Source organism: Oncorhynchus tshawytscha, linkage group LG25 (assembly GCF_018296145.1).
Source record: "Oncorhynchus tshawytscha isolate Ot180627B linkage group LG25, Otsh_v2.0, whole genome shotgun sequence".
NCBI classification, from domain to species: Eukaryota; Metazoa; Chordata; class Actinopteri; order Salmoniformes; family Salmonidae; genus Oncorhynchus; species Oncorhynchus tshawytscha.
Genome location: NC_056453.1, coordinates 8,801,414 through 8,825,179, shown reverse-complemented (window position 1 = coordinate 8,825,179; position 23,766 = coordinate 8,801,414). Strand labels below are relative to the sequence as shown.

Below are 23,766 nucleotides of genomic sequence, written 5' to 3'. Positions count from 1 at the left end.
TTGAATTCTGTAAACAAAGATCACAAAGAGAATGCTTGGGGACATTTCATATTTTTTTTATTGAAAAATAAAACACAAAAACAATTTTCACAAGGTAAAAAACAAGTTACCCATATAGAGGTCCAGGTTTTCTTTAACTTCTGAGAGAAATTCATACAGTTCATGACTATTTATTCCTATGCCCATAAAGGGGAAAACACCATATAGTCAAATCTATGGTGATAGTTTCTTGAATAAAACACTAAACAGCTTTATGTTTGACAGCTTCATGTTTGATGTGGAGAGGAATGTCGTCTTTGAAGTTGGTTTTTGATATGGGCATGAGTCTGAGAAATAAATACTTATAGAGTGGGTGACCATCATGAACACTCACATAAAACAGTGCTATGCAGCAGCCTGACTTCTCTCTATAGCCATCCTCTCAAGGCGCTCTGTGTAGAACCCGTTGAAATCCAACCTATGGAATCAAGTTCAAATCAGTTTTCACTAGGATTGTAACTATAGCTAAGCCTATCCATTTAAGCAATTAACTAGGATCTATAGGCCAGGGGTTCCCAACTCTGGTCCTGGGCCCTTTTTCCCCAAAGCATCTTAAAGGGAAATTTATTTTTATTTTTTTAAATCACTTCATATTCATCATCTCCAGCACCATCCCAATATCAACATATGTGAAAAGGTGTTTTTCCAATGGCATCATCCAATTATTAGACAATTAGTAGGCAATGCCTACAATCTGATTTATCATCCAAAAGGGTCCCAGAGATAACATGAAGTGACGTTTTGTTAGATGAAATCCTTTTTCATATCCTATAAAAGGTCCATATAGCATTCATGATCGATTTTGTATTTCCACTCGTTCCACTTCACTATATCATTAGGGGTGTAGTATATCCTATAGGACTCCAAATTTGGTCAGAGAGCGACACCTTCATGGCACTCCAATGACGCGGGTGGTCTTCACTTGATCGACTCTAACTTTGTCAAATAAGCACCAATCGGGGTCAAACAAAGCTAGCTAGATAGCCAATGAGAAACCCTGTATGTGTCGCAAAATGTAGCAGCTAACCTTGTACGAAGTAATGCCTTTTCCTTTTGGACATATTCAGAATTATGAAAGTTATGAAAACTGGTTGTTTTGCAAATGTTGAACTTATAATATGGCTACTAATACTGCAAAAGCTAAATCAAAGTCCAAGTATACAGTTTATGATATTTTTGCAGAAAAATGTCATATGAATGCAAATGTCTCCTTCACGATTTGCCCAAATGTACCTGGGTGACTTCACACTAAATGTCATGTAGTTCGCTCATACTTCAAGAAACTTTGCACATACACTGCTGCTATCTTGTGGACACCAACGGAATTACAACCAGAGTGATGGCTGGAAGTGGGACCTTTCTGTTGCATTTCAAAGATGGTGGTAAAATAAAAATGTTTGGTTTCTTCTTTGTATTTTCTTCTACCAGATCTATTGTGTTATATTCTCCTACAAGCCATTCTTGTGATTATTGTGACTTTGCCATTGTAATTGTTTGTAAGCTTGTGTAGTCTAAAATGAATCTATGATTGTATGCTATCCATTTGTTGTTGATTTGTTTTTTTTGTATGCTGTTCTTTGTATGCCATTTTAATATTTGATCATTAACCAATGATATTAGGCCACACTTGGCCATGATTACAGACACCTGTACGAGTCATCCCGCAGTGTTTGATTATACCCTGATGAAGACAGCTTGGCTGTCGAAACGTTGGACATTCAATTTTTTCATCTGAGCTCCTAGAGTGTGCGGCTCTCTTTTATTTTCAAGTGTAACATGATGTACCAAATCTAGTCAGTGCATTATTATAGGGTAGGCTAAGCATTAGAATAAGCCACCTCAATATTTGCAGCCAGATGGGTGATAATATATCTCTAGGATATATCGCTGATCTGTCGTCAGTAGTGTGGAATAATTATAAATGTTAAGGTAAAGACGTGAATGGAGAAAGCTAATCAGAGCACAGCAACGCCTTTCTTTCGATCCCATCAGTATCGACACATGCTCCAATGACGCACTCAGTGAGCGTTCTCTCTGCGGGTGTTTTTGCGAAACTCATGTTACATCTTCAGCCAAAATACGTGTAAGTCTAGATTCCATCGCTATCAGAAACCAGGCGCTGTGCAGTAGACCCACCTGTAGATTATGTTTATCATGCTGTGCTCACAGTCGTTGGTGCTGTAGACGCTGAGCTTGTCCAGCAGGTCCAGGAGCAGTGTACTGAAGTTGCTGTCAAACTTGCTGACGGTGGCTTCGAAGCATGAGTCTGACTGCAGGGCGTCCACGTGCTCCGCTAGAAACTGACAACGTGGGAAACCACACAGGTAAGACACTTGCTGGTTGGGGAATAGCATAGCATATCACATCATCAATCATGCTATATTTGATAGATAGCATTTCTATTCGGTCTCAAATACTAATTGAAATCATTACAATACTACTGTATTTGGTTGTTGTTCTATATAACATACGCATATAAAACACAGATTTTCATACATGTTTAACCTTTGAAAACACTGCTACACGTTGGTTAGTGAGTATCTGCTGTAAATGAGTGAGTATGTGTGTAGCTACCTTGGAGGTGAGTCTCTTCTTCTCTTGCTCCTCGGTGCGTTCGCTCTGGGTGGGAGGACCCTCCATGGTGCCATGCTCCAGAGACAGCCGGTTCAACTCCCGGCCCAGCTTCATGCTCCGGGTGAAGCGCTACACCAGGAAAGACAAAGTATTCAAACCCCTTGACTTTTTACACATTTTGTTACGTTACAGCCTTATTCTAAAATGTATAAAATAATTTTTTCCCCCTCTCATCAATCTACACACAATACCCGATTATGACAAAGCAAAAACAGGTTTTTAGAATTTTTTGCAAATGTATTAACACAAAAAAAACTGAAATATCACATTTACATAAGTATTCATACCCTTCTTCACTCAGTACTTTGTTGAAGCACCTTTGGCAGTGATTACAGCCCTGAGTCTTCTTGGGTATGAAGCTACAAGCTTGGCACGCTGGTATTTGGGGAGTTTATCCCATTCTTCTCTGCAGATCCTCTCAAGCTCTGTCAGGTTGGATGGGGAGAGTCACTGCACAGCTATTTTCAGGTCTCTCCAGAGACGTTTGATCGGGTTCCAGTCCGGGCTCTGGCTGGGACACTCAAGGACATTCAGAGACTTGTCCCAACAGGTGAAGGTTCACCTATTGGAAGGTGAACCTTCGCCCCAGTCTGAGGTCCTGAGTGCTCTGGAGCAGGTTTTCATCAAGCATCTCTTTGCAAGTACTTTGCTTCGTTAATCTTTCCATCAATCTTAAATAGTCTACCAGTTCCTGCCACTGAAAAACATCCCCACAGCATGATGTTGCCACTACCATGCTTCACCGTAGGGATGGTGCCAGGTTTCTTCCAGACGTGACGCTTGATATTCAGGCCAAAGAGTTCAATCTTGGTTACATCAGACAAGAGAATCCGGTTCATCATGGTCCGAGAGTCCTTTAGGTGCCTCTTGGCAACACCAAGCAGGCTGTCATGTGCCTTTTACTGAGAAGTGGCTTCTGCCTGGCCACTCTAAAATAAAGGCCTCATTGGTGGAGTGCTGCAGAGATGGTTGTCCTTCTGGAAGGTTCTCCCAACTCCACAGAAGAACTCTGGAGCTTTGTCATAGTGACCATCGGGTTCTTGGTCACGTCCCTGACCAAGGCCCTTCTCCACCGATTGCTCAGTTTGGCCAGGCGGCCAGCTCTAGGAAGAGTCTTGGTGATTCAAAACTTGATGGAGGCCACTGTGTTCTTGGGGACCTTCAATGCTGCAGAGATTTTTTGGTACTCTTCCCCAGATCTGTGCCTCGACACAATCCTGTGTCGGAGCGCTATGGACAATTCCTTCAACCTCTTGGCTTGATTTTTGCTCTGACATGCACTGTCAACTGTGGGACCTTATATAGACAGGTGTGTGCCTTTCCAAATCATGCCCAATCAATTGAATTTACCACAGGTGGACTCCAAGTTGTAGATACATCTCAAGGATGATCGACGGAAACAGGATGCACCTGACCTCAATTTCGAATCTCATAGCAAAGGGTCTGAATACTTATGTAAATAAGGTACTTCTGTTTTTTAATTTTTTAAATACATTTCCAATAACCTGTTTGTGTGTAGATTGATGAGGAAAACAATTCATTTAATCAAAATTAGAATAAGTATGTAACTTAACAAAGTGTGGAAAAAGTCAAGGGGTCTGAATACTTTCCGAATACACTGTAGACACACATTTAATAAGGATCACCAGTGAGAGACACTGTAAAGTCATACACTGAACACTGGGGGGATATTAGGCTACATATCATAATACTGCAGTCAGATGATCTAATGTGCATGAGATGCACGTCAATTCAAACATTCAAAAACACTACATGTAAGCTAAAACAAGCTGCCTTGACGTTCACGGTTTTGTAGTTGCGTTCCACATCCACGCACCTGCATGCAGTTGGTGAACATGACACACACGGACATGAGCTTGGAAAAGATCTTAAGCAGCTCTGGGTTGGTCAGCATGCAGTCCTTCAGGCAGTTGTCCAGGAAGCTGGTGTGATGACACAGCACGTTGTCTATGTTGGAGGCCTGGGGAAGACAAGATGGCCTATATTAAGATATTCCTGATCAATGCAGGGCTTGGGACTGTTATGACAGTGTGCACTAAGCCACAGCATGCAGTTATTAGGAGCAATGAAAATAAATGTAATTGGGACTGGAAAACACAACAATCTTGGGTCAAAGCAAAGTAAAGCCTCACGGCTGACATTTGTAATGGATGCCACTACTACAACATGCACAGAACAATTACATTAGACACAACTATAGGCTAACACATAACAGCACTGAATGCTATCAAGGTGAAAAGCAGCCTTGGTTTACAATCCACTCACAGATTTCAAGTTCTTCTCCATGATATGCCAGGTGGGCTCCATGACTTCAAACATCATGTAGTACTGGATGTTCTGTACAAAGTTCAGCATGCGCTGTCTCAAGGCAAACGCTGTTGCAAACCTACAGGGAGGAGGAAACCAGATAGCTCATATCAGAACTTGATATTAGGAAGCTGGCACTAGAGAAAAAAAACAAGGAAGTTAACTGAAGGAGTTTTGTCAACTCACCACTTGGCCCAGTGCAAGGCGTGCTGCTTGGCTGTTTTGTTGCTGATCCACACGTTGCACAACAGCCTCTCGACATGTTTGCAGTAAAAAATGTGCCGGAACAGCATTTGGTATCTTGTCAGCGCTTTCCTGAAAAATACAAAAATATATACACTGCTCAAAAAAATAAAGTGAACACTAAAATAACACATCCTAGATCTGAATGAATGAAATATTCTTATTGAATAGTTTTTTCTTCACATAGTTGAATGTGCTGACAACAAAATCACACAAAAATTATCAATGGAAATCAAATTTATCAACCCATGGAGGTCTGGATTTGGAGTCACACTCAAAATTAAAGTGGAAAACCACACTACAGGCTGATCCAACTTTGATGTAATGTCCTTAAAACAAGTCAAAATGAGGCTCAGTAGTGTGTGTGGCCTCCACGTGCCTGTATGACCTCCCTACAACGCCTGGGCATGCTCCTGATGAGGTGGCGGATGGTCTCCTGAGGGATCTCCTCCCAGACCTGGACTAAAGCATCCGCCAACTCCTGGACAGTCTGTAGTGCAACGTGGCGTTGGTGGATGGAGTGAGACATGATGTCCCAGATGTGCTCAATTGGATTCAGGTCTGGGGAACGGGCGGGCCAGTTCATAGCATCAATGCCTTCCTCTTGCAGGAACTGCTGACACACTCCAGCCACATGAGGTCTAGCATTGTCTTGCATTAGGAGGAATCCAGGGCCAACAGCACCAGCATATGGTCTCACAAGGGATCTGAGGATCTCATCTCGGTACCTAATGGCAGTCAGGCTACCTCTGGCGAGCACATGGAGGGCTGTGCGGCTCCCCAAAGAAATGCCACCCCAAAACATGACTGACCCACCGCCAAACCGGTCATGCTGGAGGATGTTGCAGGCAGCAGAACGTTCTCCACAGCGTCTCCAGACTCTGTCACGTCTGTCACATGTGCTCAGTATGAACCTGCTTTCATCTGTGAAGAGCACAGGGCGCCAGTGGCGAATTTGCCAATCTTGGTGTTCTCTGGCAAATGCCAAACGTCCTGCACGGTGTTGGGCTGTAAGCACAACCCCCACCTGTGGATGTCGGGCCCTCATACCACCCTCATGGAGTCTGTTTCTGACTGTTTGAGCAGACACATGCACATTTGTGGCCTGCTGGAGGTCATTTTGCAGGACTCTGGCAGTGCTCCTCCTGCTCCTCCTTGCACAAAGGCGGAGGTAGCGGTCCTGCTGCTGGGTTGTTACCCTTCTACGGCCTCCTCCACGTCTCCTGATGTACTGCCCTGTCTCCTGGTAGCGCCTCCATGCTCTGGACACTACGCTGACAGACACAGCAAGCCTTCTTGCCACAGCTTGCATTGATGTGCCATCCTGGATGAGCTGCACTACCTGAGCCACTTGTGTGGGTTGTAGACTCCGTCTCATGCTACCACTAGAGTGAAAGCACCGCCAGCATTCAAAAGTGACCAAAACATCAGCCAGGAAGCATAGGAACTGAGAAGTGGTCTGTGGTCACCACCTGCAGAACCACTCCTTTATTGGGGGTGTCTTGCTAATTGCCTATAATTTCCACCTGTTGTCTATTCCATTTGCACACCAGCATGTGAAATTTGTCAATCAGTGTTGCTTCCTAAGTGGACAGTTTGATTTCACAGAAGTGTGATTGACTTGGAGTTACATTGTGTTGTTTAAGTGTTCCCTTTATTTTTTTGAGCAGTGTATATACAAATTCAGAACACATGATTATAGTATTGGCATTTGGCACGCCCTGGTTTTGGGTCCCCGAGGGGGGTTTCTCAATAGATTGAGAAGCTATACATTAGGGTATAAAACTTTATACAACTTTTTTTTAAATCCCATTTTCAAGGTCGCCTTTTTCACCTTCTTTTAACCAGGTCATACTGAGGTCCGAAGACCTGTTACCCAAGGGAGACCTGGCCTCGGGTATAGCCCCAGTGTACCTACCTGTTGATAATGAGCGACAGCGGCCACTTGACGATGTAGTCGAAGGAGAAGGCCTCCAGGCCGCTGAGGGCCACCTCGGTGGGGTCGGCATTGATGATGGCCTTCTCCTGCTTGGTCTCAATGGCCAGCACCCGCAGCAGCTGGGTGATCACGTCATGAGGCATTAGGTCAATCTGAGAAACAGGAACAGGGGGTGGATGGATGAGTTCAGTGTGAAGCCCCTCCCAAAACAGTCATATAGTCTTTTATATGTATAGCCTATAGACATTTGCGATTCTGCCCTTCAGCAATTTTCTATTACTGTGCTAAAGTGCATCTATAAGAAATGGTCTAATGCGGTAAACAGCAATGACGCCATTTGAATAACAAGATCATAAATGACTTTAGGTTCTCCTTAAAGTAGTCAACAGTGTGCCCAGCAGCTGTAATTATTTCATATTTTTTATTGGTATCCCCAATTACCCAACACAAATAAAATACATAATATAATAACATAATATACATAACACTGCGCCAACTGCTTGAACAGACAGTTTGGTACCTTCAACACATCAACACCTCACACAAAGATCAATAGTGATGCAGTCAATCTCTCAACTTTTGAGCCAGGAGAGATTGACATGCATGTTACTGACATTCACGCTCCCTGGACATTAAGTGCAATACGTGCTGCTCTGTTCTGGACCAACTGCAATTTATCCATGTTGCTGTTTGTCGCACGACCACACAACTGGGCAGTAGTCCAGGTACAACATTATTTATTTTAGTGTAATAGCCAACATATATACTGTTGAGTCGTCAGCGTACATAGACTGGCACACAGGCTTTATTCAAGGTCAGTGGAAGGTCATTAGTAAAAACGAAAAACAATAATGGCCAAAGCCGGCTGCCCGGCTGTACACCAATCCAACTCTCAATCCATAAGTGAAAGGATACAAATCCATAACACCTATGTTTATTCAGCAACAGGTTATGATCAATGATCTCAAAAGCTGAACTGAAGTCTAACAGCTCCCACAATCATGTTGAGTGCCCTTCCTATAAGCATGCTGAAAGTCTGTCATTGGTTTGTTTTCTGTAAAATAATTTTGTATCTGTTCAAACACAATTATTTCCAAAAGTTTTGGAAGTGCCGGTAACAGGCTGTTTGAACCGGTGCTCTGATATTCTTGAGCAGCGGAATGACCTTTGCCTCCCTCCAGGCCTGAGGGCACACACCATCTTCTAAGCTTTACAGTGACGATGTGGCAAACAGGAGTCGCAATGTATTCCTCTACCAACCTCAGCAATTTTACCATCCAGGTTGTTGGTTCCAGTTGGCTTGTCCTTATTTATAGATAGCAAAAAATGTTTCACCTCTTCCACTCCCACTTTGTGGAACTCATAAACTACAGTGCTTGTCTTTCATTATTTGGTCCGTTATGTATGAATATGAAAACTCAGCGTTTGATTTTTGCATGTCATGCCTAAGATTGCTAATCTTCTCAACAAAAACGTTATTAAAGTGGTTGGCAATATTATAGGGTTTTGTTATGAACAAGCCATGTGCCTCAATGAAGGTGCCTGCCTGATGGATGGAGCAGAGTTGGCTTTTATGCCTAGAATTTAACTTAAGGTACAGACATTTTTTGCAAATGTCTGAAAATAAACAAATAAATGAAATATCACATTTCTTACTTAAAAAAAACATGCATTATTGGTTAAGGGCGTGTAAAGTAAGCATTTCATGGTATATGTATTCGGCGCATGTGAGTTTGGACACACCTACTCATTGAAAGGTTTTTCTTTATTTTTACCATGTAGAATAATAGTGAACACATTAAAACTATGAAATAACACATGGAATCATGTAGTAACCAAAAAAAGTTAAACAAATCAAAATATATTTTATATTCTTCAAAGTAGCCACACTTTCGCCTTGACTACTTTGCACATTCTCTCAACCAACCTCATGAGGAATGCTTTTCCAACAGTCTTGAAGGAGTTCCCACATATGCTGTACACTTTTGGCTGCTTTTCCTTCACTCTGTGGTCCAACTCATCCCAATCCATCTCAATTGGGTTGAGGTCGGGTGATTGTGGAGGCCAGGTCATCTGATGCAGCACTCCTTCACTCTCCTTCGTGGTCAAATAGCCCTGGTTGAAAAACAAAATGTCCCACTAAGCGCAAACCAGATGGGATGGTGTATGATTCTGAATGCTGTGGTAGCCATGCTGGTTAAATGTGCCTGGCATTCTAAATAAATCTCAGACAGTGTCACCAGCAAAGCGCCTCCACACCATCACACCTCTTCCTCCATGCTTCACAGTGGGAACCACAAATGCAAGATCATCTGTTCACCTACTCTGCATCTCACAAAGACATGGCGGTTGGAACCAAAAATCTCACAGTTGGACTCATCAGACCAAAGGACAGATTTACACTGGTAATGTCCTTTGCTCGCGTTTCTTGGCCCAAGCATTTCTCTTCTTCTTATCGGTGCCCTTTAGTAGTGGTTTCTTTGCAGCAATTTGAGCATGAAGGCCTGATTCACACAGTCTCCTCTGAACAGTTGATGTTGAGATGTGTTTGTTACTTGAACACCATGAAGCATTTATTTGGTCTGCAATCTGAGGTGCAGTTAACTCTAATGAACCTATCCTCTGCAGCAGAGGTAACTCTAGGTCTTTCTTTCCTGTGGCAGTCCTCATGAGAGCCAGTTTCATCATAGCACTTGAAGGTTTTTTGCGACCTTCATGCCTTAAAGTAATGATAGACTGTTGTTTCTCTTTGCTAATTTGAGCTGTTCTTGCCATAAAATGGACTAGAGGCGTCACTACAGAAACCATGGTTCGAATCCAGGCTGTATCACAACCGGCCGTGATTGGGAGTCCCATAGGGCGGCGCACAATTGGCCCAGCGTTGTTCGGGTTTGGCCGGTGTAGGCCGTCATTGTAAATAAGAATGTTCTTAACCGACTTGCCTAGTTAAATAAAGGTTTAAATAAACACTTTTTTTTGTCACAACTGAACGCATTTAGAAGGAAAGAAATTCCACAAATTCACTTTTAACCAGGCACACCTGTTAATTGAAATGCATTCCAGGACTACCTCATGAAGCTGGTTGAAAGAATGCCAAGAATGTACAAAACTGTCATCAAGGCAAAGGGTGGCTACTTTGAAGAAACTGAAATATATAAACTTAAACCTTTTTTGGTTACTACATGATTCCATATGTGTTATTTCATAAAGAAAGGAGGACCAAGGCACTCGTCATATAATTAATTAAAATGCCTTTATTTGCATGTTCAATAGAAACCAATTTTTTTGGTTTTTATCTGACGCATTTTGGCTGCATGGCCTTCGTCAGTGGGTACAAAGAAATAATACAATGTCCGCTTTTGAACAGCTTTTCCAATTAGCCCTAATTAGTAGAGGGAGTGGTTACAAAATTGATTGGACACACCTAGTAAGCAATACTATACACATTAAAAAGTGAAATACTGTAGCTATCTTATCATAAATATACAACTCCAAGCTAGAAGTATCAGAACACTTAGAAAGGTAGTTCTAGACGGAGCACGTGATGCCGCGGAGCTGAGCAGACATTGACAAACCGAGCTCTTCAAAGTTATTCTATTTTTACCTAAATAGCAACGTTGAAACAATATTCTAACATCGGCTGATAAATTGTCAAGTACTTACCTTCCCAAAGAGCCATGGACCTCCGACCGTGAGGCAAGAAGGACGACCAAAACGTCGTTGATTTCCAAGATAACGCTACAGCTAGCAAGATTAGCATTGGCCCTCATAACTCAGACGACAGTTCCATACGGTTGTTCTCAGCAGCCTCTTGCGAGCCTGCCGACATGCTGGCTACTCTCCTCCGGGAAATTCAGGATGGTAACAGAGGTCTTTCTATGAAAATTGATAAGAAATCGGCTGAACTCCATTCTTCCATTGACGACCTGAAATCCTCCATGAATGATCTCCTTTTGAGAACGACTGAGGCAGAGTTGCGCATTAGCACAGTTGAAGATACCATCGCTAGACATGACCAGGTCTTGATACAACTGCAAAAGGACAATGCCAACCTCAAAAACAAGGTAGATCAGATGGAGAACCAGAGTAGACGTAGTAATATCCGTGTGGTGGGATTGAAAGAGGACAGCGAGGACCGTGACCCAGTCCGTTTCTTCACTCAATGGATCCCGGGGGTCCTAGGCATAATCCACTTAACCAAGCCGCTGGAAATCGAACGCGCCCACAGAACATCAGCGTCGAAACCCCGGCCAGATGAGCCCCCACGGGCCTTCCTGATCAGGTTCCTCCGTTTCCAAGACAGAGAGAAGATACTGCAACTCGCAAGAGCCAAAGGGGACATCACCATCGATGGAAGAGGGTCAGCCTTTTCCCAGATATGAGCGCGGATCTCGCCAGACGTCGCAAGCAGTTCAGACCTGCCGCCAAAGCACTGAAGGAGAAGAACATCACCGGCTACCTCATCCACCCTGCGCGGATGAAAGTTCAGTAAAGGCCGAAGCCATCTCTTCAACACCGGGAGAAGTGCACACTTTTCTCAAAGAACTGAGCAACGTCTTAGCCAGGACGGTCTCTCTGGGGGATAAAATGCAGTTCGCTTGTTTTCTCTTACTGAACTGCTGGTATCTCCCGGTCACTATAATTGATTTGTACATTTTCAACTAACCGTATCTTTTCGGGGTGAGTTCTATTACATTTACAGGAGAGTATATTTTGCTTTAGTCCATATCCACTGGGCGAAGCAATAAGTGGGTTTAGGCCCACTGCTTTCCCCCTCATTTATGTTAATCTTTCGAAAAGAGACTCAAGCAGCCCTTACCGTGGGCAGTAAATATTCAGCCATAAATATCTATTCACAACGTTTGTTTTCAACTTAGAGAGCTCGCAGGTTTTAGTTTACGCCAAGGTTTAGCTAGTAAGAGCAAGATGGAAAGCGAGCAGCAACGTATCTCTACAAGTGTATTCATGTTTGATTGTTGGGATTGTTGATTTAGTTGACAATCGCGGTGGGTGGGATTTTTATAATTTTTTTTCTATGTTTATTGTTTCCTTCCTAAAGAGAGAGACAGGTCACTTTTGTGCTCAAACCAAAGTTGAAACATTTCCTAATTATCTGCATATGATAGATTTCTATTCAATTACATATTTGAAACCCAACCTATGCTTAATCCACTAAAATATGTCACATTCAACGTAAAAGGTCTTAACAGCCCGATTTTAAAAGGAAAATCGTCTATACATACCATAAGAAATTAAAGGCTGACATTGTGTTTTTACAAGAAATACATCTTACAGCCAGTGAACACAAGAAATTGAAAAGGGAATGGGTAGGACAAGTTTTTGCATCCTCTTTTAACTCCAAAGCAAGAGGAACTGCAATTTTGATAAGTAGACACATCCCCTTCTGCGTCAACAACACCATCTGATCCCTCTGGCAGGTTTGTTTTGGTGCAGGGGCATATGTTTTCAGAGTCTTGGACCCTATTGAATATTTATGCTCCTAACTTCGATTACCATATGTTTATTCAGAATGTCTTCCTTCAGGTCGCTCAAGCACCACCAGGATGGCTACTGGTTGGAGGAGATATTATTTTTTGCTTAGATACAGTTCTTGATAGGTCTTCTGATAAACCCTCACTTCTTACCAAAGCCGGCAAGCTCACCATGTCATTCATGAAAGATCTCAATTTACTAGACATCTGGAGACAGTTGCACCCACAGGATAGGGACTACTCTTTTTATTCACACCCACACAAGACACACACACGCATAGATAACTTTTGACACAACTGTTTCATAGAGTGTTAGATGTCGAGTATCTCCCCAGATTGCTTAGTGACCATTCTCCTCTGGTATTATCAATCTCCATTCCTACCAAGGTAAATGGAGCATATAGATGGAGACTAAATTCTACACTCCTAAAGCAACCTGAATTTTGTGCATTCATCAAAGAGCAGATCAATATTTTTACTTTGACAAACAAACCCTCTGTTCCTGACAGGCCTTCAATGTGTCCCAAAGAATGAAGCTATCTGCGGGGACAGATTATTTCCTATACTAAAGGGCTGAAGTGAAAGCACGGTGCGGAACTGAGTGCCCTTGAATCTGAAATCTCAGAGCTAGAGAACCTACCAAAGAGGCCCGACTAAAGATCTATACAGGCCTTGCAAAAGGTGGAGGTTGACCTTTGTAAATGGATGGACTTACCTCTCACTCTACTGGGTAGAATCAATGTAGAATCAATGTAATTAAAATGAATGTCCTGCCCAGATTTCTATATCTGTTTCAATCTCTCCCTATCCCTGTTCCCGCAGCATTTTTTTCCTCTCTTGACAAGCTGACCAGACGGTTTATCTGGCACGGCAAAACCCCTAGGGTTGGCCTGGATAAACTGACCCTTGATTACAGTCAAGGGGGCTTAAACCTCCCCAATTTTAGAATGTACTACTGGGCTGCACAGTCTAGGTTTCTGGCTCAGAGGTTTGACAATGGTCCCTCTCCTTCATGGTTGAACATTGAAAAGCTTGAGGTAAATGATGACACTGGGGCAGAATTGTTTTACAAATGGGACAGAAAATCTATAAAAACCATCACAGACAACCCTTTAATCATACATTCTGTCCTGGCATGGTGCAAACTGCATGAGCTGTTCGGACGAAAGGGATTCCTTTCCCCTAAACCCCTTTATGGAACAATAGATTGATCCCTATGTTTTTCCAGAATAGTAATTTTAGACCATGGTCTGATAAGGGGGGATCACTCTTCTGGAACATTGTTACGAGGAGGCAGTTCTTATGTCTTTTGATCAGCTGAAACAGAAATACCACTTGACGAACAGGGACTTCTTTAGCTACCTACAACTACGAAACTTTATTAGGGTGACTCTCAAGGGACAATGGAACCTACCTAAGATGTCACCTATTGAACAACTCTGCCACGCAGACCAACCAACCAAGTTCAAGACCATTTCCCGTGTATACGATGCTCTTATGTCAGGACTAACACTGCCTGGGCTAGATAAACCCCGACTTAGATGGGGAAAAAATCTGGGTATTGATCTTGATGAGGATCTATGGAGTGACCTATGCAGGGATGGTGTTACATCCACATTGAACTCCAGATACAGACTGATCCAGTTTAATTTCCTCCATCAGCTCAATATCACCCCATCTAGACTGCACAAGTTCAACCCAGATATCTCCTCCCTATGTTTTTAGATGTGGCTCAGATGAAGGAACATTACTCCATTCCACCTGGCAGTGTTCAAAACTACACGGTTTCTGGCAGGGGGTATGCAATACCATATCCTCAATTCACGGGGTTGCATTCCCTTTAGACCCGGAGTTCTGTCTACTGGGTAACTTTACTAACACCAATCTTAGGCAAAGCCATACTATAAAGCCAACAGAAATATTGCTAGCGATTGCCAATAAATGTATTGCCTTGAAATGGAAATTGGATTCCTCCCTGCCAGTTGCAATGTGGCTATCGGAAGTTAATAGTTGTATCCCTTTGGAGAAAATCACTTACTGCTTGAGGAATAAGTTAAAGACATATTACAGAATTTGGCAACCTTTTATTGACAATATGGAGAATCCCCCCACATCTCATTGATTGAATCTATATATAATCCTCACAATGTTTCACACGTAATGTATAATATGTAGCCTACGGCAGGTGATCCAATGTCTCGTTATTATTTTTTTCTTATTGTATGTTTGTATTTATAATTTTTTTTTTTTTTTAAATTGTTACGCTCGTCTGTTACTGTCACTTTGTCCTATCGTTGTCTAATATCTTTTCACGTTTGTTATGAATGTTCTTAATTGGAAAATGCTAAAAAAAAACTTTAAAAAATGTAGTTCTAACCTTAAATATGACTGGGAGAAGTGTCAAGAATAAGAAAGAGATATATTCCATAGTACATTAGAACACAGCAAACATGAACAACAGTCTAAACATAGCTGGGGGCAATTGAGCAAAATGTCCACTAGATGACAGCAAATGGACCTATCACGACCCTTACAGGAAGGGTGAGAAATCCATATCTTCATTTAAACCAGGGTACTTAGTGGCCTGTAGTTTGTAAATCCATATCTTCATTTAAACCAGGGTATTTAGTGGCCTGTAGTTTGTAAATCCATATCTTCATTTAAACCAGGGTACATAGTGGCCTGTAGTTTGTAAATCCATATCTTCATTTAAACCAGGGTACTTAGTGGCCTGTAGTTTGTAAATTCATATCTACATTTAAACCAGGGTACATAGTGGCCTGTAGTTTGTAAATCCATATCTTCATTTAAACCAGGGTACTGAGTGGCCTGTAGTTTGTAAATCCCAAAACTTTCCATTTGTTTTAACTCTTTAAGACAGTCCCCTTTTCTAATAGAGGCCGGAATATGATCAATACCCATAGCTTGTTGGGAGGCAGGGTTGCCATGGTGTAAGGACCTGCTTCAGAGTGCTCAAGACCTCAGACTGGGGTGAAGGTTTACCTTCCAACAGGACAACGACCCTAAGCACACAGCCAAGACAACGCAGGAGTGGCTTCAGGACAAGTCTCTGAATGTCCTTGAGTGGCCCAGACAGAGCCAGGACTTGAACCCGATCTAATATCTTTGGAGAGATCTGAAAATAGCTGTGCAGCGATGCTCCCCATCCAACCTGACAGAGCTAGAGAGGATCTGCAGAGAATAATGGGAGAAACTCCCCAAATACAGGTGTGCCAAGCTTGTAGCATCGTGCCAAGAAGATTCAAGGCTGTAATTATTGCCAAAGATGCTTCAATAAAGTACTGAGTAAAGGGTATGAATGCTTATGCAAATGTGATACGTTTTTTTGTTTTAATATATTTGCAAAAATGTCTAAAACCTGTTTTGGCTTTGTCATTATTGGGTATTGTGTGTAGATTGAGGGGAAAACTATTTAATCTATTTTAGAATAAGTCTGTAACGTAACAAAATGTGGGAAAAGTCAAGAGGTCTGAATACTTTCCGAATGCACTGTATTAATGGGGATTTGGCAGTTCTAACAGTTTCTTGATGGGCACATGCCTATTAGAAACCGGAAGAAGCCGTTTCATAAATGCTTCATATGTGGCATCAGGTTGTTCCTCATCACATACATCAGACCAACAAATATTTTTCACATCTTCGACATAGGTATCATCATTACAAAATTTTAGGTCCAGTCTTTGGAACTTTGTTTTTTATAGATATGGCTATTATATTATGATCACTACATCTGATGGGTACTGCTCTAGAGCAGATTTCTGCAGCATTAGTAAAGATCTGATCAATACACGTAGATGATTCAGTTCCTATTCTGTTTGTAAATACCCTGGTAGGTTGACTGATAACATGAACCGGATTGCTGGCATCGGTTACAGATTGAAGCTTCTTTTTGAGTTGACAGCTTGATGACAACCAGTCAATATTTAGGTCACCCAAAAAATAGACCTGTTGATATCACATACATTATTGAGCATTTCAAAAATCTAGTCCAAATACAGACTTTTAGCACTCGGTGGTCTATAGCAACTTCCTACCAGAATAGGAGGCAGATGAACCTGTAGCCATATTACTTCTCCATCATCTGACAGAGGCTGAGAGAGGAGCACAACAGGAGTATGACTCGACATACATAGCAACACCTCCCCCATTTGCATTTCTCTCTTTTCTATATATTCTAGAACCATGTATAGCTACTACTGCATTAAAGGAATTATCCAAGTGTGTTTTAGAGATGGCCAGAATATAAATGTTTTCTGATGTTAGTAAGTTGTCAATTTCATGAACCTTGTTCCTCCGAATACATGTTAACATGGGCTATTTTTTAGTACTTTTCAAATCAAATTTGATTTGTCACATGGGCCAAATACAACAGGTACAACCTTACCATGAAATGCTTACTTACAAGCCCTTTAAAAAAACAACTCTGCATTATTGGATAAGTAAGAAAATATTTGCTAAAAACATTTAAAATAATAACTTTTTTTTCTTTTAACTATAAGGACTATATACAGGGCGTACTGGTACCGAGTCAATGTGTGGGGGTAGAGGTTAGTTGAGGTAATTGAGGTAATATGTACATGTAGGTAGGTTGCTTGCTTGTTTTTAGTGCTACTCTGAGAGGCAGATGCGAGGTAGAGATGTCAGTGACATTCACATTTGAGCCAATTATACTGAGTGGGCTGCCCATAGTGGGCTTCTTCCTAAGGTAGACGGTTTCAGTGCAAAGAATAGAAATCAATTCTATGGGCATGTGATTATTGCTGACAATACAATCTGAGTTAACAGTTAAAGGAACATACATTAGGTTACTTACATTGACTGCACTTATATTTCTCTGGGATATACTGTGATACGATTTCCATGTCCTGCTTATTATGACAGGGAGGACTGGAGCGCTACCAAACCCAGACCGTCACTCTCAAACTTTCTTCAAGTACTGTAAGCTATATGCTCAGACAATGAGAACTTTCTTCAAGTACTTATTTTGGGAAGGTTACATGAGCCTATTCATTCATCATAATGCATGCATGAAATAATATTTCAAAACATAATGTGTACAGTATGTATTTTAGGTCATGAACCAGAATGAATAAGGAATTAGGCTCCTCTCCTTAATAACCACTAGATAGTGCTGTTGTAATCAAAATAGCATAAATTACAGACGGGTACTCTAGCATATTTACCTTCAGGTCATCTTTGAATGGGTCTGTGTTAGCAGTACTCATCCTCAGAGCCAGCTCTAGCAAGGCCTCCAGCCTGGGAGGGACAATGTCATCAACTGGCTTTTTGAGCTCCTCTTCTGTCAGGTCCATGAAATGGACAAAGAAATCTCCCTTGTCCATCAAGAAGTAGTGCTTGATTGACCTAGGAAGAATACATCTCTTAGCATATAACAGAACATACCAAATTCGAAAAACCCATCAGACTTTATTGACCTATTTATAGTTTTGTTGTTGTTTACCTAAGGCGTGCGACCTGCTCCTTCTCCTCCATCAGGAAGTCTAGGAGGACCTTACTGGCGTAGTAGTAGGATTTTTCTATCTGCTCCACGTAGGCTCTCTCCTTGAGAGTGTAAAGGACCTCTTTAGCATCCGGACAAGTCACGTCCCGGCCACACTCTCTCACCACATTGAGATATTTACCTATAGAAGAGGACGAGAAGAAAAACCAACTCAAACAACTCAGAAAATGATCAAGAACTTGATACTATTAGTTTTTCACAGGAACACAGTGAATTGCACTGGGCATTGTCAGGATGCACTAAAAAGTGATCGGAACAAATCGGATCCAAATAGTATGATGCGTCTTACCTGTACTCAAAATTGTCTGCCATTTTCTGAAGAAAGGATGGAATTCTGTGCTGTACGATTGTGTACCGCTGATCCCAATACTTGTCGTTGTAGTCCTCCTGGATCTTCTCTTTATGTAGCTCGTGCTCTTCAACCATGAATTCACTATGAAGACAAAATAAATCACCAAAGATGTGCTGAACTAACTCATTGTCTGAAATCTAAATTGTGTCTTAAGTCATGTCCAAGCCTGTGACCCAGTAGAAAAGTACTGATGTGATTCAATGTAAGAATTGTGGTAAATGAGTTGAGCGACAAAAGACTGTACCTGTAAGGGTCCTTGATGATGCCTCTATAGATCCATTTCTCCAGTATCTCAAAGTAAGGGACACTAGCTGCTTTCGTGAGGTAGAGGCATAGTTCCTGGGCCTGACTGTCTCCAGTGTAGTTGAAGGTACGATCGTGAAGGAGGCTCAACGTCGACCCACCCATGCAGTCTCCTTTGTCCACCGAGGAGGCTTTGAAAACAGAACATGCAACCCACTGATTAAAAAGACATCAATTACCTTTGGAGACATTTTTTTTAATACTATGAGTACTTTTTACTTTGGGCAGTCTGCAACAACATACCTTAATGACCATACCACACACACAACCATCACCAAATCATCATAGACCATAAAACAAGACCGGCATAACACCACTGACAGGTAAGTCTAAGCATAATACAATTGAATGTCCAAAAGTGCGCCGAAAAAGCAACGCAAATATATCTACCAACCACATTATATTGTATGATTGAATATATGATGCATATGGAACATACAGTGGGGCAAGAAAGTATTTAGTCAGCCACCAATTGTACAAGTTCTCCCACTTAAAAAGAGGAGAGGCCTGTAATTTTCATCATAGGTACACTTCAACTGACAGACAAAATGAGATTTTTAATTAATTAATTAGCAAATTATGGTGGAAAATAAGTATTTGGTCACCTACAAACAAGCAAGATTTCTGGCTCTCATAGACCTGTAACTTCTTCTTTAAGAGGCTCCTCTGTCCTCTACTCATTACCTGTATTAATGGCACCTGCTGGAACTTGTTATCAGTATAAAAGACACCTGTCCACAACCTCAAACAGTCACACTCCAAACTCCACTATGGCCAAGACCAAAGAGCTGTCAAAGGACACCAGAAACAAAATTGTAGACCTGCACCAGGCTGGGAAGACTGAATCTGCAATAGGTAAGCAGCTTGGTTTGAAGAAATCAACTGTGGGAGCAATTATTAGGAAATGGAAGAAATACAAGACCACTGATAATCTTCCTCGATCTGGGGCTCCACACAAGATCTCACCCCGTGGGATCAAAATGATCACAAGAACGGTGAGCAAAAATCCCAGAAGTGAATGACCTGCAAAGAGCTGGGACCAAAGTAACAAAGCCTACCATCAGCAACACCAGGGACTCAAATACTGCAGTGCAAGACGTGTCCCTCTGCTTAAGCCAGTACATGTCCAGGCCTGTCTGAAGTTTGCTAGAGAGCATTTGGATGATCCAGAAGAAGATTGGGAGAATATGGTCAGATGAAACCAAAATAGAACTTTTTGGTAAAAACTCAACTCGTCGTGTTTGGAGGACAAAGAATGCTGAGTTGCATCCAAAGAACACCATACCTACTGTGAAGCATGGGGGTGGAAACATCATGCTTTGGGGCTGTTTTTCTGCAAAGGGACCAGGGAGTTGAAAGTCCGTGTTGCCCAGCAACAGCCCCAAAACATCACTGCTCTAGAGGAGATCTGCATGGAGGAATAGGCCAAAATACCAGCAACAGTGTGGGAAAACCTTGTGAAGACTTACAGAAAACGTTTGACCTCTGTCATTTGCCAACAAAAGGTATATAACAAAGTATTGAGATAAACTTTTGTTATTGACCAAATACTTATTTTCCACCATAATTTGCAAATAAATTCATTAAAAAATCCTACAATGTGATTTTCTGGATTTTTTTTCTCCATTTTGTCTGTCATAGTTGAAGTGTACCTATGATGAAAATTACAGGCCTCTCATCTTTTTAAGTGGGAGAACTTGCACAATTGGTGGCTGACAATACTTTTTTGCCCCACTGTATATAGATGTTTTATTGTTTGATCATGAAGACTTTACCAATGGAGGCTAGGATCTCCATGGTCCTCATGGTGGGCTGGATGTAGAACCAGAGCTTCTGCAGGGGAGAGCATGCCCTGCCTGTGGAAGTGCTCCAGCTGGGTCACCAGGATCAGATACTCCTTCATCAGGGTCCTCATGGCTGCCGTCAGGGCGTGGTTCACCTGGACGTACTCAAAAGACGACTTCTCCTCAGTGAAGCTGCCAGACATAACACAGCCAAAATGTTATGTCAGAAAATCCAAATGATTTGACAACACAATTAACATTTTCCTTTGAAATCAAATCAAAATCAAATCAAATTTATTTGTCACATACACATGGTTAGCAGATGTTATTGCGAGTGTAGCGAAATGCTTGTGCTTCTAGTTCCGACAATGCAGTAATAACCAACATGTAATCTAACTAACAATTACAAAACTACTGTCTTATGCACAGTGTAAGGGGATGAGAATATGTACATAGATATATGAATGAGTGATGGTACAGAGCAGCATAGGCAAGATACAGTAGATGGTATCGAGTACAGTATATACATATGAGATGAGTATGTAAACAAAGTGGCATAGTTAAAGTGGCTAGTGATACATGTAATTACATAAGGATGCAGTAGATGATATAGAGTACAGTATATACGTATACATATGAGATGAATAATGTAGGGTATGTAAACATTATATTAGGTAGCATTGTTTAAAGTGGCTAGTGATATATTTTACATCATTTCCCATCAATTCCCATTATTAAAGTGGCTGGAGTTGAGTCAGTGTGTTGGCAGCGGCCACTCAGTGTTAGTGGTTGCTGTTTAACAGTCTGATGGCCTTGAGATAGAAGCTGTTTTTCAGTCTCTCGGTCCCAGCTTTGATACATCTCCAGATGGTGTAAGGATCTACATTTGAGTCTAGCAAATGAGACAAAACAAGGTTAAGCAGCTATATTCCCCTTTTAAAGTTCACTCACCGTGTTATAGTAGAGTAGTATGAGGCGACTGGTAGTACCCTATTGACCAGCTCCTTGATGGACATGTCAAGGGTTGGGTCAACGATGAAGGAGCGATTCTGCCTCCCGAGGACAGGCTGGGCCGTGATGTCTCTGCCGTCCACACCGACCAGCACAAAGAGCAAATCATCAACCAACGCCTGCTCCTGGGCTGGTAGGGGCATTGTACCTGATCATAAAATACCAAAGAGATTATTTGTGGCGTGCTCATCCTCATAACCACTAAACATACCAGGTACATTTTCACAGATTTTGTTATTACATGAAAATGAGCAGCCACTCAGTCAGTGAAACTATGCAGGAATTTCATGAAGTCAATCAAAATGTCACAAAGTGAGATATGAGGAGCATTCATACCAATGGCCACTGCTGGGTCTCCTTCTGCTGTGGCACCGATGATGAAGTCCCCAATCAGAGCAGGACGGTCATACACCCAATACATGACCTGACCTAGTAATAGTAAAAATATGTAATAGACTATAATAGGGCATCAGGCCTTTCCTGGTCAGGAAGAAAATATCCTGGCCCTAATCAAAATTAACCTTAAATGACACGAGTACACACCTGGGGCACATTGGAGCTGGCAGTGACATTCCCCAGCTTCTTGCGCAGCTCTTCAAGTTCCTGCATTGACATCTTAGTGCTGGTTGGAGGGATAGCAAAGGTTGTACTTGTTGTCGCATTAGCAGACGCTTCAGACCTTTCTTTGGCATTCTGTTGCAGACATTGGAGCATTTGGAGAAGATCAACGCACAACACAATGTTATTGGGACATAACATAATACTGTACTGTACTTGACATTTGAACAGTGAAGTTGTCAGCATCTGAACAACATGAGATGTAAAATGTAAGTGATTACCTCTTTATCCTCACTAAGCTTTGATAGGAGGTAGACCAGTGGGTCCAGGTTGCGGACATTTTTTGACTTGAGCTCATCATATTTCCTTAGGAAGTCCTCTGGCGTCTTTGAATACTCTGCTATTTTGACCTGTGAATGAAAGTTGAATCAACGTTGAAAGTTTAATGAAAGTTTAATCATCTGTAGGAAACGCATAGGAAGATCATCAACCTATGAAACATTTGCCAATAACTTCTCCATCAATCACCTTTGCACTGTGTGCAGACACTGTTGTGGTGATTGTAAGGTGTCCTGTTCTTCTGCAGTAGATCAATAAACACTTCTGCCCCATCACCACCTCGCACATGAAGCAGACTGAGCAGCTCATTGACATCATGGTGTATCCGAAACTCACTCATGGCTCAAGCAGCTGAAATTAGAAAGGTGGTGAGAGTCAATAATCAAACCTCTGTCAACTGTCTAACAATCAATCGGTTGAATAATGTCATACTGGCAGTTCATAGTTGAAGCATGCAAATGTGTAAATGAATGTGGTAAATTGCAATCTACCACCACAGTCCTGATGTTGCAACTTCTCTGGCTGCATAGGGACAAGACTTGTGTTGTTTGAGATTCTAGCGGGTGCCCTAGTACAGTTCCCAACCAGTGGTACTAGGAACCCTGGGGGTACTTGCCCTATCCACAGGGGGCACTTGAGAAGTCTCTGGGCCAATTGTGCGCTGCCCTATGGGACTCCCGATCACGGCCGGTTGTGATACAGCCCGGGATCGAACCAGTGTCTGTAGTGACGCCTCTAACACTGGATTGCATTATCCTTCTACCGCTACGCCACTCGGGAGCTAGCTAGTTACGTTAAATTTAAAGTAGGGTCTGAAAATAGAGCTTTTAACTATCTAGCTCCCTGGTTAGCTAATGAACGGAATCTTAGCAATGGCAGCATGATTAACAGCATGCAACATGGATCGCTAGCTAGCTGTGTAGCACATTACCTGAAGCCTCTGTTGACTACAAGCAGTTACCGCCACGCCAACTACCTGCAAGTGGCAACCAATGGTAGCAACACAACGTGTACTCGTATAAGATTTTTCATAATAAAGGTTTAGATATAAAATGCTTTAATTAAAAGTACTTCGTATAAAGGAGATTTACAACATCACCAACAGAGAACACATTTATAATTTTAAATATCTATTGTATGACCGACAGCAAGCAGAATAACATTTATATTTTTTCATTAACTCTTATTTTGGAGGGGGAAAA

At 41.8% G+C, this 23,766-nt stretch overlaps 1 pseudogene; it reads right to left on the bottom strand.

The window, feature by feature from the left end:
- Positions 1-40: 40 nt before the first annotated feature.
- LOC112224130 lies at positions 41-23,551 on the bottom strand (annotated as a pseudogene).
- Positions 23,552-23,766: the final 215 nt, after the last annotated feature.